General features: G+C 36.3%; 1 protein-coding gene across 1 annotated transcript in view; it reads left to right on the top strand.

Moving 5' to 3' along the window:
• Positions 1-25,042, top strand: part of LOC138766092 (cytochrome P450 2B4-like) — a 106,737-nt gene that overhangs the window by 40,890 nt on the left and 40,805 nt on the right. The window lies entirely within an intron of this gene.

The following is a 25,042-nucleotide window of genomic DNA, read 5'->3' on the forward strand; positions in this document are numbered from 1 at the left end:
AGCAGTGGGATGCCACCAACCAGCAATTCACAGGTTTTTGGTTTAAATCTCTCTGATCCCCTGACCAGAGGACAATAAGATGCACAGACACCCACTCCCATGCACCTCCAACATGGCTCCCTCTGCTCAGTGACAGCCACTTGCTGTTGGGGTTGGTTGCTCCTAGCAACAACATCATGGCGCCTCTGCAAAAGTGACTTTTTAACACTTGGGCACTGGGCAAAAGCACATCCAACTATACAACAGTCCATTCTCATACATCTCAAGCCTGGCTCTGGCTGGTTGGCTTTAGGGACGGCACCCTCACGCTTTTTATCTGGCGAATCAGACCAGGATGCACCTGGGACCTTGGTACAGCAACCACTGGGCTTGGACCCCTGTGCTTTCTGGTTAGCAGCCCCCTGCAGTGCAGTGCGGGGTGTAGCAGTACATGCACTGTGTACAGACGCTCGCTTATCCAATGTCCTTTGCAGTTGGGCCTCAACAGCCTCCCGCTCTGCTTCAAACTGCGCAAGGTTATAACCCATCTGTTTAGCCATGTCTTCACGGCGCTGTATGTCCCATATACGTCTGACATAGTCCTCTGCTAGACCCATGGCAATTATATTCTTTATGCAGCAGAAACACCAGCTTCAAACATAAGCAATACTGGCCTTATCCAGACAACACAGTCTCTGTATGTCTCTCTCCACAGCAACACAGTCTCTGTATGTCTCTCTCCACAGAGACTCAATCTCTGTAAGGCTTCAGGCTCTTTAAATTCAGCCACAAACTTCATGTGCCATTTTTCTGCCCACAGCAATCCTCCACCATATGTGACAATCTGGGGGTTACTCACTTGCTGGGATCGCCATCTCCTGGGCCTGAGACGGTTGGCACATCACAAATTGCAGTCCAGTCAGTGCTGTACGCTTTATACTGACCTCAGTCAGCTTTATTTATCCGTTCAAAAAACACAAGACATAGGCAACACTGCCAATAAAATAAAACCTAGGCCGTCTAGCCACTGACTAACACCACAGCTTCCCTAGCTGTCACTTATGAGCCTAATGCTCAATATCACCAGCTCCACTGGTCTTACCCAGACTTCTTGTCTGCAGCTCCCACAGGCCTAGCACTGCCTGTGTTCTCCCACACTGGGAGTCTTCACCTGGGAAGCTCTGGAGTCTCTAATAGAGCTCCACCAGATGGTTTCAGAGCCTCATTAGCTCTTGGACTGGAGTGGAGTATCTGGAGCAGGAGCTCCACCTGAACTCCAATTCCCACTCTAGAGGCATAGAACTGCCTCTTACAGCCCCACCATGCCACAATATCAATATATATCACCATACATATTACCACATTTATCACCTTACATATGACCACATATATCACAACATATATCACCACTTATATCACCATATATATCACCACTTATATCACCACATACATCACCATACATATCACCATACATATCACCATACATATCAACATATATATCACCACATATCAAATATAATATCACCATACATATCACTACATATATTACCATAAATATCACTACATATATCACCACATAAATCACCATACATATCACCACATATATTACATCATATATCACCATGCATATAACTACATATCTCACCATACATATCACCACATATATCAACATACATATCACCTTATACATCACCACATATATCACCATTCATAACACCACATGTATCAGTATACATATCACCACATGTATCACCTTATATATCACTATACATATCACCATATATATCACCATATATAACCACATTTCACCAAATATATCCCTATACATATCAAAACATATATAACCAAACATATAACCACATATATCACCATACATATCATCTTATGTATAACCATACATATCACCACAAATATCACCATACATATCAATATATATCACCATACATATCACCACATATATCACCTTACATATGACCACATATATCACCATAATTATCACCACATATATGACCCTATATATCAACCTAAATATCACAACATATATCACCACTTATATCAGCATATATCTTACCACTTAGATCACCATATATATCACCAATTATATCACCACATACATCACCATACATATCACCATACATATCACCACATATATCACCATCCATATCACCACATATATCAACATATATATCACCACATATCACATTTTATATCACCATACATATCACTACATATGTCGCCATACATATCACATACATATCACCACATATAAAAGAACATATATCACCACCTATATCTCCACATATATCACCACATATATCACCATATATATACCACCACATTTATCACCACATATATCTCCCCATATATCCCCACATATATCACCATACATATCCTCACATATATCACCATAAATATCACCACATATATGACCATACATACCACCATACATATCACAATATAAATCCCCATACATATCACAACATATATCACCATATATATCACCACATATATCACTATGCATATCACCACATATATCACCACATATATCACCATACATATCATCACATATATCACCATACATATCACCACAAATATTACCATATATCACCAAACATATCACCATACATATAACTATATAACACAACCTATATCGCTATATATATTACCACATATATAACCATGTATCACCACATATATCACCATACATACCACCAAGTATATATTTTTATATATCACCACATACATCACCATACATATCATCTTATATATGACCATACATATCACCACAAATATCACCATGCATATCACCTTATATATTACCATAAATATCAACACATATATCACCAAACATATCACCATATATATCACCACATATATCACCATATATATTACCACTTATATTACTATACATATCACCACTTTTAGCGCTGTACATTATACATATAAATACTTATATCACCCCATATATAAGCATACATATCACCACATATATTACCAAACAAATCACTATATATATATATAACCACATATATCACCATACATATCACCATACATATAAACACATATATCAACATACATATATACACCTATATCACCATTCATATCACCACTTATATCATTATACATATCACCACATATATCACAATACATATCACCTTATATATCACCATACATATCACCACATATATCCCCATATATATCACCACTTATATTACCACACATATCACCATATATATCAACATACATATAACCACATACATCACCATACACATCCCCATATATATTATCATTTATATCATTATACATATCACCACATATATTACCATACATATAGCCATTTATATCACCATACATATCACCATATATATCACCATATATATCCCCACATATATCAGCATATATATCACTACATATATCACCATTTATATCACCACATATATTACCATACATATCACCACATATATAACCACATATCACAACATATATCACCATACATATCACCTTACATATCACAACATATATCACAATACATATTACTATATATTACCATGCATATCACCGCATATATAACCACATATCAACAAATATATTGCCATACATATGACATACATATTACCATATAGATCAGAACTCATATCACCACATATATCTCCACATATATAACCATATATATCCCACCACATTTATCACCACATATATCTCCCCATATATCCCCACATATATCACCATAGATATCACCACGTATAACACCATACATATCCTCACATATATCACCATAAATATCACCACATATATGACCATACATACCACCATACATATCACAATATAAATCCCCATACATATCACAACATATATCACCACATATATCACCACATTTATCACCATACATATCATCGCATATATCCCCATACATATCACCAAAAATATTACCATATATCACCAAACATATCACCATACATATAACTATATAACACAACCTTTATCGCCATACATATTACCACATATATAACCATGTATCACCACATATATCACCATACATATTACCACGTATATATTTTCATATATCACCACATACATCACCATACATATCATCTAATATATGACCATACATATAACCACAAATATCACCATACATATCACTATATATCACCATACATATCACCACATATATCACCTTACATATGACCACATATATCACGACATATATCACCATAATTATCACCACATATCTGACCCTATATATCACCATAAATATCACAACATATATCACCACTTATATCACCATATATATCACCACATATATCACCATATACATCACCATACATATCACCATACATATCAACACATATATCACATCCATATCACCACATATATCAACATATATCAACACATATCAATTTTTATATCACCATACATATTACTACATATATTACCATAAATATAACTACATATATCACCATATAAATCAACATACATACCACATATATTACATCATATATCACCATGCATATAACTACATATCTCACCATACATATCACCACATATATCACCATACATATCACCTTATACATCACCACATATCACCATTCATAACACCACATGTATCAGTAAACATATCACCACATATATCACCTTATATATCACTATATATATCACCATGTATATCACCATATATAACCACATTTTACCACATATATCCCTATACATATCACTACATATATCACCAAACATATAACCACATATATCACCATGCATATCACCTTATATATTACCATAGATCTCAACACATATATCCCCAAACATATCACCATATATATTCACATATATCACCATATATAACCACTTATACCACTATACATATCACCACTTATAGCGCTGTACACTATATATATTAATACGTGTATCACCCCATACATAAGCATACATATCACCACATATATTAACAAACAAATCACTATATATATATATATATATATATAAAACCACATATATCACCATACATATCAATATACATATAAAAACATATATCACCATACATATATACACCTATATCACCACACATATCACCACTTATATTATTATACATATCACCACATATATCACAATACATATCACCTTATATATCACCATACATATCACCACATATATTACCATACATATAGCCATTTATATCACCATACATATCACCATATATATCACCACATATATCAGCATATATATAACTACATATATCACCACATATATCACCATACATATCACCACATATATAACCACATATCACAACATATATTACCATACATATCACCACATATATCACCTTACATATCACCATATATATCACCATACATATAAACACATATATCACCATACATATACACCTATATCACCATACATATCACCACTTATATCATTATACATATCACCACATATATCACGATACATATCACCTTATATATCACCATACATATCACCACATATATTACCAAACATATAACCACATATATCCCCATATATATCACAACTTATATTACCACATATATCACCATACATATCCCCATATATTATCATTTATATCACCATACATATCACCACATATATTACCATACATATAGCCATTTATATCACCATACATATCACCACTTATATCACCATATATATCACCACTTATATCACCACATACAGCAACATACATATCACCACAAATATCACCATCCATATCACCACATATATCAACATATATATCACCACATATCACATTACATATCACCATACATATCACTACATATATTACCATAAATATCACCACATATATTACCACATAAATCACCATACATATCACCACATATATCACAATACATATCACCTTATACATCACCATACATATCACCAAATATATTACCATACATATAGTCATTTATATCACCATACATATCACCATATATATCACCACATATATCAGCATATATATAACTACATATATCACCACATATATCACCATACATATCACCACATATATAACCACATATCACAACATATATTACCATACATATCACCACATATATCACCTTACATATCACCATATATATCACCATACATATCACCATACATATAAACACATATATCACCATACATATACATCTATATCACCATACATATCACCACTTATCAGGGCTCCAGATGGCGACCAAAATGGTCGCCAATGCGACTGATATTTTGCAAATGGCGCCCAGATTTATTAATCTGGGCGCCATTTGCGACTGGCCCCAGCGGCGGCGCGCTGTCTCTTTAAGATGCGCGGCTGATGCGCGGCTGCCGGGGGTGTCCCGTCCTATCCCCGGCAGCGCGGCGCATCAGTGAGCTGCCTGGGGCCCTGACTTCCGGCACAGGAAGCGCACGTCAGAGACGCTTCCTGTGTCAGAAGTCACAGCCCCGGCGTACAGAGAGCTCACTGACGCGCCGCGCTGCCGGGGATAGGACGGGACACCCCCGGCAGCCGCGCATCAGCCGGGGACAGCGTCCGAAGAAGAAGAGGATCGCCGGGGGAGCGGGTTGTCAGGTGAGTTTGTGTGTTTGTTTTTTTTTTAAAATACTGCTTAGCATAGAGGAAAGGGGGGCATCTATAATGGGGGGAAGAGAAGGGGGGGCATCTATAATGGGGGGAAGAGAAGGGGGGGCATATATAATGGGGGGAGAAGAGGGGCCATCTTCAAGGGGGGGAGAGGGGGCTAGCTATAAGGGGAGGGGGTATCTATAAGGGGGGGAGAAGAGGGGGCATCTATAATGGGGGGGAGGAGGGGGCATCTATAATGGGGGGGAGGAGGGGGCATCTATAATGGGGGGGGAGGGGGTCATCTATAAGGGGAGGGGGTATCTATAAGGGGGGGAGAAGAGGGGGCATCTATAATGGGGGGGAGAGGGGGCATCTATAATGGGGGGAGGGGGCCATCTATAAGTGTAGGGCAAACTGGCTGCAGACACTGGGAGATAGATATATGCACAATTATTATTATCAGGGCCCCTCAGGTGTCTGTATTGTAGGGGGTCACTTGCATTAGTCACTAGGTGAGAGATATATCTATCTATATACACATCTTGTGGGGGGTCACTATGGCTGCAGTCATAAGTCTAGCTCAGTATGTATAGACTGTTGCAAGCTTTTAAAGGGAACCTGTCACCCCCGGTGACGGGGTGACAGGCTCCCAACCCCCCGTTAGAACCCCCTATACTCACCTCATCCCACTTCTGGAGGTGGTCAGGTCACGGAGATCTCAGCCGCTGCAGCCCGGCACGCACACGAGAGATGAGTCCAGCACTCATAGAGAATGAAGGAGCGCTGGACTCTCCCGTCATTCTCTATGAGTGTTGGACTCATCTCTCAGCGCACGCCGGGCTGCAGCGGCTGAGATCTCCGTGACCTGACCACCTCCAGAAGCGGGACCCGGCGCGATGAGGTGAGTATAGGGGGGTTGGGAGCCTGTCACCCCGTCACCGGGGGTGACAGGTTCCCTTTAAGTTCAAGTTCAGAAGAGTAAGCCTCATTAAAAGGCTAGCCAAGTGAGGCTGAAGTACTGAGTCAGACTGTATATGGTTGTCAAGTTGCAAGTTTCCATGTTGAACATTTTCAAACTAAGAAAAGAAAGGATCTAAAGGAGGAGGAGGAGGATGCTGCCGCGGCCTCTGCACACAGTAAGTCCCATGTAACATAACATTAATTTTACATGGTTTAAAATGTTGGCGACCAAATATTCTATTTGGCGCCTAAATTTTTCAGGTTAGGAGCCAATGGCTCCTAGGTAAATTTTTTAGTCTGGAGCCCTGCTTATATCATTATACATATCACCACATATATCACGATACATATCACCTTATATATCACCATACATATCACCACATATATTATATATTACCAAACATATAACCACATATATCCCCATATATATCACAACTTATATTACCACATATATCACCATACATATAACCACATACATCACCATACATATCCCCATATATTATCATTTATATCACCATACATATCACCACATATATTACCATACATATAGCCATTTATATCACCATACATATCACCACTTATATCACCATATATATCACCACTTATATCACCACATACAGCAACATACATATCACCACAAATATCACCATCCATATCACCACATATATCAACATATATATCACCATATATCACATTACATATCACCATACATATCACTACATATATTACCATAAATATCACCACATATATTACCACATAAATCACCATACATATCACCACATATATCACATCATATATCACCACATATATCACATCATATATCACCATGCATATAACGACATATCTCATCATACATATCACCACATATATCACCATATATATTAACACTTATATCACCATATATATCACCACTTATATCACCACATACAGCAACATACATATCACCACAAATATCACCATCCATATCACCACATATATCAACATATATATCACCACATATCACATTACATATCACCATACATATCACTACATATATTACCATAAATATCACCACATATATTACCACATAAATCACCATACATATCACCACATATATCACATCATATATCACCACATATATCACATCATATATCACCATGCATATAACGACATATCTCATCATACATATCACCACATATATCACCATACATATATACACCTATATTACCATACATACCACCACTTATATCATTATACATCAGATATATTACAATTCATATCACCTTATATATCACCATACATATCACCACATATATTACCAAACATATAACCACATATATCCCCATATATATCACAACTTATATTACCACATATATCACCATACATATAACCACATACATCACCATACATATCCCCATATATTATCATTTATATCACCATACATATCACCACATATATTACCATACATATAGCCATTTATATCACCATACATATCACCATATATATCACCAGATATATCAGCATATATATCACTACATATATCACCACATATATCAACATACATATCACCACATATATCACCTTACATTTCAACACATATATCACCATACATATCACCACTTATATCATCACATCTATAACACCATATATATCCATTCATATCACCATTCATATCACCACGTATATATTTTCATATATCACCACATATATCACCATACATATCACCTTATATATGACCATATATATCACCACAAATATCACCATATATATCACTATATATCACCATACATATCACCACATTTATCACCTTACATATGACCACATATATCACGACATATATCACTATAATTATCACCACATATATGACCATAAATATCACAACATACTGTATATCACCACTTATATCACCATATATATCAGCACTTATATCACCACATACATCACCATACATATCACAATACATATCACCACATATATCACCATCCATATCACCACATATATCAACACATATGTCACCAAATATCACTTTATATATCACCATACATATCACTACATATATTACCATAAATATCACCACATATATCACCACATAAATCACTATAGATATCAACACATATATTTCACATGATATATCACCACATACAGTATATCACATCATATATCACCATGCATATAACTACATATTTCACCATTCATAACACCACATGTATCAGTATACATATCACAACATGTATCACCTTATATATCACTATACATCTCACCATATATATCACCATATATAACCACATTTCACCACATATATCCCTATACATATCATTACATATATCACCAAACATATAACCACATATATCACCATGCATATCACCTTATATATCACCATAGATATCAACACATATATCACCAAACATATCACCATATATATCACCACATATATCACCATATATATAACAACTTATATCACTATACATATCACCACTTATGGCGCTGTACACTATACATATTAATACCTATATCACCCCATACATAAGCGTACATATCACCACATATATTACCAAAAAAATCACTATATATATATATATATATAACCACATATATCACCATACATATCACCATACATATAAACACATATATCATCATACATATATACACCTATATCACCATACATATCACCACTTATATCATTATACATATCACCACAGATATCACAATACATATCACCTTATATATCAGCATACATTTCACCACATATATTACCAAACATATAACCACATATATCACCATATATATCACCACTTATATTACCACACATATCACCACATATATCACCATACATATAACCACATACATCACCATACATATCCCCATATATATTATCATTTATATCACCATACATATCACCACATATATTACCATACATATAGCCATTTATATCACCATACATATAACCATATATATCACCACATATATAAGCATATACATCATTACATATATCAACATTTATATCACCACATATATCACCATACATATCACCACATATATCACAATACATATGACTATATATTACCATGCATATCACCGCATATATAACCACATATTACCACATATATCGCCATACATATCACATACATATCACCATATAAATCAGAACATATATCACCACATAGATCTCCACATATATCACCACATATCACCATATATATACCACTACATTTAACACCACATATATCTCCCCATATATCCCCACATATATCACCATAGATATCACCACATATATCAACATACATATCCTCACATATATCACCATAAATATCACCACATATATGACCATACATACCACCATACATATCACAATATAAATCCCCATACATATCACAACATATATCACCATATATATCACCACATATATCACTATGCATATCACCACATATATCACCACATTTATCACCATACATATCATCGCATATATCACCATACATATCACCACAAATATTACCATATATCACCAAACATATCACCATACATATAACTATATAACACAACGTTTATCGCCATACATATTACCACCTATATAACCATGTATCACCACATATATCAACATACATATTACCACGTATATATTTTCATATATCACCACATATATCACCATACATATCATCTAATATATGACCATACATATCACCACAAATATCACCATACATATCACTATATATCACCACACATATCACCACATATATCACCTTAAATATCACCACATATATCAAGACATATATCACCATAATTATCACCACATATCTGTCCCTATATATCACCATAAATATCACAACATATATCAAAACTTATATCACCATATATATCACCTTTTATATCACCACATACATCCCCATACATATCACCGTACATTTCACCACATATATCACCATCCATATCACCACATATATCAACATATATATCACCACATATCACTTTTTCTATCACCATACATATTACTACATATATTACCATAAATATCACTACATATATCACCACATAAATCACCATACATATCACCACATATATTACATCATATATCACCATGCATATAACTACATATCTCACCATACATATCACCACATATATCACCATGCATATCACCTTATACATCACCACATATATCACAATTCATAACACCACATGTATCAGTATACATATCACCACATGTATCACCTTATTTATCAGTATACATATCACCATAAATATCACCATATATATCACCATATATAACCACATTTCACCATATATCCCAATACATATCACTACATATATCACCAAACATATAACCACATAAAACACCATGCATATCACCTTATATATCACCATAGATATCAACACATATATCACCAAACATATCACCATATATATCACCACATATATCACCATATATTACCACTTATATCACTATACATATCACCATTTATAGCGCTGTACACTATACATATCAATACTTATATCACCCCATATATAAGCATACATATCACCACATATATTACCAAACAAATCACTATATATATATATATATATAAAACCACATATATCACCATACATATCACCATACATATAAACAAAAATATCACCATACATATATAAACCTATATCACCACACATATCCCCACTTATATCATTATACATATAACCACCTATATCACAATACATATCACTTTATATATCACCATATATATCACCACATATATCAGTATATATATCACTACATATATCACCACATATATCACCATACATATCACTACATATATTACCATAAATATTACCACATATATCACCACATATATATCACATCATATATCACCATGCATATAACTACATATCTCACCATACATATCACCACATATATCACCCTACATATCACCTTATACATCACTACATATATCACCATTCATAACACCACATGTATGAGTATACATATCACCACATGTATCACCTTATATATCACTATACATATCACCATATATATCACCATATATAACCTCATTTCACCACATATATCCCTATACATATCACTACATATATCACCAAACATATAACCACATATATCACCATGCATATCACCTTATATATTATCATAAATATCAACACATATATCACCAAACATATCACCATATATATAACCACATATATCACCATATATATTACCACTTATATTACTATACATATCACCACTTTTAGCGCTGTACATTATACATATCAATACTTATATCACCCCATATATAAGCATACATATCACCACATATATTACCAAACAAATCACTATATATATATATATATATATAACCACATATATCACCATACATATCACCATACATATAAACACATATATCAACATACATATATACACCTATATCACCATTCATATCACCACTTATATCATTATACATATCACCACATATATCACAATACATATCACCTTATATATCACCATACATATCACCACATATATTGCCAAACATATAACCACATATATCCCCATATATATCACCACTTATATTACCACACATATCACAATATATATCACCATACATATAACCACATACATCACCATACACATCCCCATATATATTACCATTTATATCATTATACGTATCACCACATATATTACCATACATATAGCCATTTATATCACCATATATATCACCATATATATCACCACATATATCACTACATATATCACCATTTATATCACCACATATATTACCATACATATCACCACATATATAACCACATATCACAACATATATCACCATACATATCACCACATATATCACCTTACATATCACAACATATATCACAATACATATTACTATATATTACCATGCATATCACCGCATATATAACCACATATCAACAAATATATCGCCATACATATGACATACATATCACTATATAGATCAGAACTCATACCACCACATATATCTCCACATATATAACCACATATATCACCATATATATACCACCACATTTATCACCACATATATCTCCCCATATATCCCCACATATATCACCATAGATATCACCACGTATATCACCATACATATCCTCACATATATCACCATAAATATCAACACATATATGACCATACATACCACCATACATATCACAATATAAATCCCCATACATATCACAACATATATCACCATATATATCACCACATATATCACTATGCATATCACCACATATATCACCACATATATCACCATACATATCATCACATATATCACCATACATATCACCATATATATCCACATATATCACCATATATAACCACTTATACCACTATACATATCACCACTTATAGCGCTGTACACTATATATATTAATACGTGTATCACCCCATACATAAGCATACATATCACCACATATATTAACAAACAAATCACTATATATATATATATATATATATATATATAACCACATATATCACCATACATATCACCATACATATAAAAACATATATCACCATACATATAAACACCTATATCACCACACATATCACCACTTATATTATTATACATATCACCACATATATCACAATACATATCACCTTATATATCACCATACATATCACCACATATATTACCAAACATATAACCACATATATCACCATATATATCACAACTTATATTACCACACATATCACCACATATATCACCATACATATAACCACATACATCACCATACATATCCCCATATATATTATCATTTATAACACCATACATATCACCACATATATTACCATACATATAGCCATTTATATCACCATACATATCACCACATATATCAGCATATATATAACTACATATATCACCACATATATCACCATACATATCACCACATATATAACCACAAATCACAACATATATTACCATACATATCACCACATATATCACCTTACATATCACCATATATATCACCATACATATCACCATACATATAAACACATATATCACCATACATATACACCTATATCACCATACATATCACCACTTATATCATTATACATATCACCACATATATCACGATACATATCACCTTATATATCACCATACATATCACCACATATATTACCAAACATATAACCACATATATCCCCATATATATCACAACTTATATTACCACAGATATCACCATACATATAACCACATACATCACCATACATATCCCCATATATTATCATTTATATCACCATACATATCACCACATATATTACCATACATATAGCCATTTATATCACCATACATATCACCACATATATCAGCATATATATCACTACATTTATCACCATTAATGTCACCACATATATCACCATACATATCACCATATATATAACCACATATCACAACATATATCACCATACATATCACATACATATCACCACATTTATCACCATACATATTACTATATATCACCATGCATATCACCGCATATATAACCACATATCACCACATATATCGCCATACATATCACATACAAATCACCACATATATTAGAACATATATCATCATATATATTACCATATATATACCACCACATTTATCACCACATATATCTCCCCATATATCCCCACATATATCACCATAGATATCACCATACATATCCTCACATATATCACCATAAATATCACCACATATATGACTATACATACCACCATACATATCACAATATAAATCCTCATACATATCACAACATATATCACCACATATATCACCATACATATCATCGCATATATCACCATACATATCACCACAAATATTACCATATATCAACAAACATATCACCATACATATCATCTTATATATGACCATACATATCACCACAAATACCACCATACATATCACCACATATATCACCATCCATATCAACACATATATCAACATATATATCACCACATATCACATTATATATCACCATACATATCACTACATATATTACCATAAATATCACCACATATATCACCACATAAATCACCATACATATCACCACATATATATCACATCATATATCACCACATATATCACATCATATATCACCATGCATATAACTACATATCTCACCATACATATCATCACATATATCACCATACATATCACCTTATACATCACCACATATATCACCATTCATAACCCCACATGTATCAATATACATATCACCACATGTATCACCTTATATATCAATATACATATCACCACATGTATCACCTTATATATCAATATACATATCACCATAAATATCACCATATATAACCACATTTCACCACTTATATCACTATACATATCACTACATATATCACCAAACATATCACCACATATATAACCATGCATATCACCTTGTATATCACCATAGTTATCAACACATATATCACCAAACATATCACCATATATATCACCAAATATATAACCATATATATTACCACTTATATCACTATACATATCACCACTTATAGCGCTGTACACTATACATATCAATATTTATATCAACCCATATATAAGCATACATATCACCACATATATTACCAAACAAATAACTATATATATATATATATATATATATATAAAACCACATATATCTCCATACATATCACCATACATATAAACACATATATCACCATACATATATACACCTATATCACCATACATATCACCACTTATATAATTATACATATCACCACATATATCACAATACATATCACCTTATATATCACCATACATATCAAAACATATATTACAAAACATATAACCACATATATCCCCACATATATCACCACTTATATTACCACACATATCACCACATATATCACCATACATATAACCACATACATCACCATACATATCCCCATATATATTATCATTTATATCACCATACATATCACCACATATATTACCATACATAAAGCCATTTATATCACCATACATATCACCATTTATATCACCACATATATCAGCATATATATCACTACATATATCACCATTCATATCACCACATATATCACCATACTTTTCACCATATATATAACCACATATCACAACATATATCACCATACATTTCACCACATATATCACCTTACATATCTCCACATATATCACCATACATATTACTATATATCACCATGCATATCACCGCATATATAACCATATATCACCACACATATCGCCATACATATCACATACATATCACCACATATATCAGAACATATATCTCCCCATATATCCCCACATATATCACCAAAGATATCACCACATATATCACCATACATATCCTCAGATATATCACCATAAATATCACCACACATATGACTATACATACCACCATACATATCACAATATAAATCCCCATACATATGACAACATATATCACCATATATATCACCACATATATCACTTTGCATATCACCACATATATCACCATACATATCACCAAATATCACCGCATATATTACCATACATATCACCACAAATATTACCATATATATCACTATATATCACCATACATATCACCACATTTATCACCTTACATATGACCACATATATCACAACATATATCACCATAATTATCACCACATATATGACCATGTATATCACCATAAATATCACAACATATATCACCACTTATATCACCATATATATCAGCACTTATATCATTACATACATCACCATACATATCACCACATATATCAACATCTATATCACCACATTTATCAACATATATATCACCACTTATCACATAATATATCACCATACATATCACTACATATATTACCATAAATATCACTACATATTTCACCACATAAATCACCATACATATCACCACATATATCACATCATATATCACCACATATATCACCAAGTAGTAAAATCCACGGCACTCAATGTTATGCAGAAGTGAAAAAGTTTATTGTACAGTGAAGAAATTATTCTTAATTAATAATTTCTTCACTGTACAATAAACTTTTTCACTTCTGCATAACATTGAGTGCCGTGGATTTTACTACTTGTTGGATACATGGTTGAAGAACCATAACCCACTGAGCACCTATCAGCGAGAGGTGTGCAACACTGATTTGTTCTACGTACACATATATCACCAAACATATCACCTTATACATCTCCACATATATCACCATTCATAACACCACGTGTATCATTATACATATCACCACATATATCACGTTATATATCACTATTCATAACACCACGTGTATCATTATACATATCACCACATATATCACGTTATATATCACTATTCATAACACCACGTGTATCATTATACATATCACCACATATATCACGTTATATATCACTATACATATCACCATAAATATCACAATATATATCACCATATATAACCACATTTCATCACATATATGCCTATACATATCACTACATATATCACCAAACATATAACCACATATGTCACCATGCATATCAACTTATATATCACCATAGATATCAACACATATATCACCAAACATATCACCATATATATCACCATTTATATTACCACTTATATCACTATACATATCACCACTTCTGCGCGTGCGCGGACTATTTCCTGTTCGCGCGTGCGCATACCCATTGAGTACCGGGGCGGATGTGACGATGACGGCCAGTGACCGGAAGCAAGCGTCGGCGTTCCGGAAGCTCATGGAAGCCTCCAATAAGGGATATGAGTATAAATAGAGTGGGCACATGCAATAGAATATGCCCCTTGATAAAGTGGTCATCTGCGAAACGCGCGTCGGGGTGTGCCAGGGTAGCAGCAATATGGGTAAGACTTGACTAATATTTGTATGTCTTTTTGGGCTGGTGGCAATCATAGGAGTGTTACGTTTACATGTCCCAATTGTGTTTAGGCGGTCAGCCTCACATGCACTAATGCACTTATGGATTTTTGAGAGGGTTTTTTCTTGGGATCCTGTTATTTATACTATTGATTGTACCTGTGCCCTTTATATATGTAATATTTCTTTACTCATTGTCTTTGCCATTCATATTGTGTCTTCCCTGGAGTGTTGTACTGTTATCACCTTTTCCCTCATTTTTCATGTTTTTGACATTTCTATTCTATTATTTTTTTAATAAAGGAATTTTTTTGCATTAAGGAAGTTGTGCTCAATTAGTGTATGTAGTATATTTTGGTAGTCTTTTGAGTTTTCCTTGTCATATTGGTATTGATTATTCGCAGGGTATACTATTTTGCACATGCGATTTATTTAGTTTTCTCCCTGTAAATTGGAATTATTGTTGTATTACATATCACCACTTATAGCGCTGTACACTATACATATAAATACGTATATCACCCCATATATAAGCATACATATCACCACATATATTACCAAACAAATCACTATATATATATATATATATATATATATATATATATATATATATATATATATAAAAATAACCACATATATCACCATACATATCACCATACATATAAACACATATATCACCATACATATATTCACCTATATCACCATACCACCACTTATATCATTATAGATATCACCACATATATCACAATTCATATCCCCTTATATATCACAATTCATATCACCTTATATATCACCATACATATCACCACATATATTACCAAACATATAACTACATATATCACCATATATATCACCACTTATATTACCACACATATCACCACTTATATCACCATACATATAACCACATACATTGCCATACATATCCCCATATATATTATCATTTATAACACCATACATATCAATACATATATTACCATACATATAGCCATTTATATCACCATACATATCACCATACGTATCACCACATATATAACCACATATCACAACATATATCACCATATATATCACCTTACATATCACCACATATATCACCAATATAGGATCAGTGCTGCACACCTCTGCCTTAAATGTGGAAGCCGGTGCTCAGTGGTAACTGGGTTCTTCACCCATAAATCATGTATAGGAGAAAACCACGGCACTTGATATTGCAAGAATAAGTGAAAAGTTTATTTTTTAGCAAAATGATATACGGTATTTTACTCCGACCATACATAGAAAATATAAGAGCTGAGACCAGGTGCAACGTTTCGGTCCACTATGGACCTTCCTCAGGCAATAGGGTCTCTAAAAAAAGGACAGATGCGCGGTAAATCAGTACAGTAAGTATATAATAATACTATGGGGTAAAGATACAGTAATCATTGTGTAGGACATACAATAAAAACAAAAGATTACATATCCACTAAGTAAACTGAAAGACTATATACATAAATACATATATACATATATACACATGCAGGCAAGGGGAGGCTAGAGACTATGTACGGGACAGCTAGGTATAGGATTGATAGGCTGACTTCACATGATGGTTATATGGTGCCATCTAGTGGCCAAATCTAGGACATGCAGTCTGTAGAGAGAAGTGGAAGCATATGAGTATGAAAGGGGAGAGAGAGCCACGGAGGAGAGGGAGAGGGGGAGGGAAGTACAGGGGGGTAGTGGGGTGGAGAAAGGGAAAGAGAGGAGACATCAGGGAGAGAGCAGGGTGCTCTGGGGGAGAAGGGAGCAAGAACATAAGGTCATGTTGGGAGAAGTGATGGCTGGAATGCGGGGGCATCGTTCTTACCTTAAATGCTGCATGAAGGGAGAGAGGTCGGTGGAGTGTGTGAGGGGGGCCCCGCCGGGCGGACTATATGGAGGCAGGCCGGATCACGTGACCGCGTTGGGGCGTGTCACGTGACGTGTGCGTCATGGGCGGGACGGAACCGGTGCGGTCACGTGACGCGGAAAAGGCCGGTCACATGACGCACCGTCATACAGCGTCATGGCTAGGGGTGGAGAGAGGTATCGTCATCCGGCCAAAGAGGCCGGTCACATGACTATCAGGATCGCGTCATGACGCGCATGCGCGTTGGCGTCCTGGAATCTAATGTGGGCCGAAAGAAAGGGCAAACTGGTGGGGATGCTGTAGAGATGAGGGGACATATCCTATGTGTATTACAGGCAGTGAAGGGAAATGTCTACAGGAGAAGGGATGAAAATGGGTTAAAAAAAAGATAAAAAACCAAAAAATGGAAAAAATGAAGAGATTAAAGCAACTAAGTGGAAAAGGGGGGTAGGGGGAAGAAAGGAAAGAGCAAAAGGGAGGGAGGGGGTGGAGGCTGATGATGGTAGAAAATGAGCATACTGGGATGGGACGGGAGGGTAAAAGATAGATGGGGAGAGGATAAGAAAACGGATGAGGAAAACAGCATGACATGCATGATGCAGATTACCATAGTTACCATGGTGTCTAAGCTGTGTACGCTCCAAGGTGTAGCTTAGCCCTGAGGGGAAAAAATCATGGGATGAGAAAGTTGCATAGAATAGACAAAAAAACACATGTATAAGGCATATGTGGGGCTGATACAGCCTGGGGAGCAAACGTAATGTAAGATCTGGAGACATACACTACTGTCACTGGGCTGAGTGACAATGGGATTCTGCATCAATGAAACTGTGATGTACCTCAAGGGTAGTTATGTGTTATAAGTCCTGTCGTACGCTCTGTTGAGGCCTTGAGGTTCTATTGTTTGTTGTGTGTGGATCCAGTAAGATTCCCTTCTCTTTAGGAGTTCCACCCTATTACCCCCTCTCCTAGGTTGTTTGATTTGTTCTAATACCTGAAACCGGAGTTGTGCAATGGTGTGGCCCATGCTATGAAAGTGCGCTGGGATGGGGAGCAGTAAGTTCCTACACCTGATAGTGGATTTGTGTTTGGAGATCCGGTCTCGGATACGTTGGGTGGTCTCACCGACGTACCCGAGACCGCATGGACATTTAATGAGGTATACCACGAAGTTGGAGTCGCATGTGTGATATTCAGTAATAGGGAAGCGTTTGCCTGATTGTGGATGAGTGAAGTATTCTCCTTTAGTGATGGAGGAGCATTGTCCACATCTGAGACAAGGGAAGGTACCCTTCTTAGGGACCTAAGAAGCGTTGGCGTGTTCTGGCTAGGCTCCCTATGTCTGCACGGACCAGGTGATCCCTCAAATTTTTTTCCCGCTTGTAGCATGTCATGGGTGGTGTCTGAAACTCCGCCACCTCAGGGAAGGAACGTCTAAGAATAGGCCAGTGTTTTTGTATGATGTTGGTAATACTCTTACTGCTAGGGTGGTATTTGTGTACAAATGGTATGCGTGGGGGAGGGGCTGTATGGGCTCTTGCGGTGCTGGGTGGAGGTGTCAGGACTCTTTCTGGATAGCCCCGATGCTTAAATTTGTTGGTCATTTCTAGTAGGCGTGCCTGGCGTGTAGTGGGATCACTTACTATGCGGTTAACCCGACTGAACTGAGAAATGGGAGATTTCTTGACGCTGGGTGGATGATTGCTGGAAAAATAGAGTAAGTTGTTTCTGTCGGTAGGTTTGCGGTATAGATCAATACTGAGGGTACCCAGATTATCTTTATGGATTGTGGTGTCTAGAAAGTGCATACTGGATGGGTCATAGTGGATGGTGAATTGTAGTTCGGGTAGAATGGAATTGATGTATGCATCTCAGATGTGGACAATGCTCCTCCATCACTAAAGGAGAATACTTCACCCATCCACAATCAGGCAAACGCTTCCCTATTACTGATTATCACACATGCGACTCCAACTTCGTGGTATACCTCATTAAATGTCCATGCGGTCTCGGGTACGTCGGTGAGACCACCCAACGTATCCGAGACCGGATCTCCAAACACAAATCCACTATCAGGTGTAGGAACCTACTGCTCCCCATCCCAGCGCACTTTCATAGCATGGGCCACACCATTGCACAACTCCGGTTTCAGGTATTAGAACAAATCAAACAACCTAGGAGAGGGGATAATAGGGTGGAACTCCTAAAGAGAAGGGAATCTTACTGGATCCACACACTACAAACAATAGAACCTCAAGGCCTCAACAGAGCGTACGACAGGACTTATAACACATAACTACCCTTGAGGTACATCACAGTTTCATTGATGCAGAATCCCATTGTCACTCAGCCCAGTGACAGTAGTGTATGTCTCCAGATCTTACATTACGTTTGCTCCCCAGGCTGTATCAGCCCCACATATGCCTTATACATGTGTTTTTTTGTCTATTCTATGCAACTTTCTCATCCCATGATTTTTTCCCCTCAGGGCTAAGCTACACCTTGGAGCGTACACAGCTTAGACACCATGGTAACTATGGTAATCTGCATCATGCATGTCATGCTGTTTTCCTCATCCGTTTTCTTATCCTCCCGTCCCATCCCAGTATGCTCATTTTCTACCATCATCAGCCTCCACCCCCTCCCTCCCTTTTGCTCTTTCCTTTCTTCCCCTTATCCCCTTTTCCACTTAGTTGCTTTAATCTCTTCATTTTTTCCATTTTTTGGTTTTTTATCTTTTTTCAACCTATTTTCATCCCTTCTCCTGTAGACATTTCCCTTCACTGCCTGTAATACACATAGGATATGTCCCCTCATCTCTACAGCATCCCCACCAGTTCGCCCTTTCTTTCTGCCCACATTAGATTCCAGGACGCGATCCTGATAGTCATGTGACCGGCCTCTTCGGCCGGATGACGATACCTCTCTCCACCCCTAGCCATGACGCTGTATGACGGTGCGTCATGTGACCGGCCTTTTCCGCGTCACGTGACCGCACCGGTTCCGCCCCGCTCATGACGCACACGTCACGTGACACGCCCCAACGCGGTCACGTGATCCGGCCTGCCTCCATATAGTCCGCCCGGCGGGGCCCCCCTCACACACTCCACCGACCTCTCTCCCTTCATGCAGCATTTAAGGTAAGAACGATGCCCCCGCATTCCAGCCATCACTTCTCCCAACATGACCTTATGTTCTTGCTCCCTTCTCCCCCAGAGCACCCTGCTCTCTCCCTGATGTCTCCTCTCTTTCCCTTTCTCCACCCCACTACCCCCCTGTACTTCCCTCCCCCTCTCCCTCTCCTCCGTGGCTCTCTCTCCCCTTTCATACTCATATGCTTCCACTTCTCTCTACAGACTGCATGTTCTAGATTTGGCCACTCGATGGCACCATATAACCATCATGTGAAGTCAGCCTATCAATCCTATACCTAGCTGTCCCGTACATAGTCTCTAGCCTCCCCTTGTCTGCATGTGTATATATGTATATATGTATTTATGTATATAGTCTTTCAGTTTACTTAGTGGATATGTAATTTTTTGTTTTTATTGTATGTCCTACACAATGATTACTGTATCTTTACCCCATAGTATTATTATATACTTACTGTACTGATTTACCGCGCATCTGTCCTTTTTTTAGAGACCCTATTGCCTGAGGAAGGTCCATAGTGGACCGAAACGTTGCACCTGGTCTCAGCTCTTATATTTTCTATGTATGGTCGGAGTAAAATACCGTATATCATTTTGCTAAAAAATAAACTTTTCACTTATTCTTGCAATATCGAGTGCCGTGGTTTTCTCCTATACATGATTTATGGGTGAAGAACCCAGTTACCACTGAGCACCGGCTTCCACATTTAAGGCAGAGGTGTGCAGCACTGATCCTATATAGGTAATGTATGGAGACAGCGGTGCGGGAGCCAAAGGGGTTAAGGAAGCGGCTGCATTACATACACACAGCCGTCTTTCAGACCACTGCGAGTATGTAGTGATAGGGGCCTTCCAGGACCTCGCATCGTAGCAGAAACTCGCAGCAAGTTTTCTGCTGCGAGTCGGTATGTGTGAAGGTACCCTTACTCAGCAGTGATAGTTACCCCCCATCCTGTCACTGGGTCTGACTCCTCCAGAGTCCTGACTACCGCAGAGATCAGGAGATACAGGAGGAGAAAGATATGCAGCAGCCGCATGTTTCTTCTGCTGCAAATTTTCCTCGCCTGTCTCTCCATGATTTGCTCCTCCAAGGGGCCCGCCGAGGCTCTGTCGCCCAAGGGCCCACAAAAACCTGGAGCCGGCTCTGCATATCACCATATATATCACCACATATATCAGCATATATATCACTACATATATCACCACTTATATTACTATACATATCACCACATATATCACCTAACATATCAACACATATATCACCATACATATAGCCATTTATATCACCATACATATCACCATATATATCACCCCTTATATCAGCATATATATCACTACATATATCACCATTCATATCACCACATATATCACCATACATATAGCCATTTATATCACCATACATATCACCATATATATCACCCCTTATATCAGCATATATATCACTACATATATCACCATATATAACGAATAGTCCGCAGCACTCCAAAATTGTGAATCAAACGTGGTATTTATTCCAAATGGTTCATAACATCAAAGTAGTGACATGCAGCAAATAGACGCGACGTTTCGGCAGCCTCTGCGCTGCCATTTTCAAGCGTGTCTTCAGTGAAACAGACTCATAAATTTATACACACATGTGAAGTGCAAAACAACAATTCATTGGTTACTAAAAGTGCATCAATTAGTCCACATGTGTGTGGACACATTTGTAT

Source organism: Dendropsophus ebraccatus, chromosome 10 (genome assembly GCF_027789765.1).
Source record: "Dendropsophus ebraccatus isolate aDenEbr1 chromosome 10, aDenEbr1.pat, whole genome shotgun sequence".
In the NCBI taxonomy this organism is placed as follows: domain Eukaryota; kingdom Metazoa; phylum Chordata; class Amphibia; order Anura; family Hylidae; genus Dendropsophus; species Dendropsophus ebraccatus.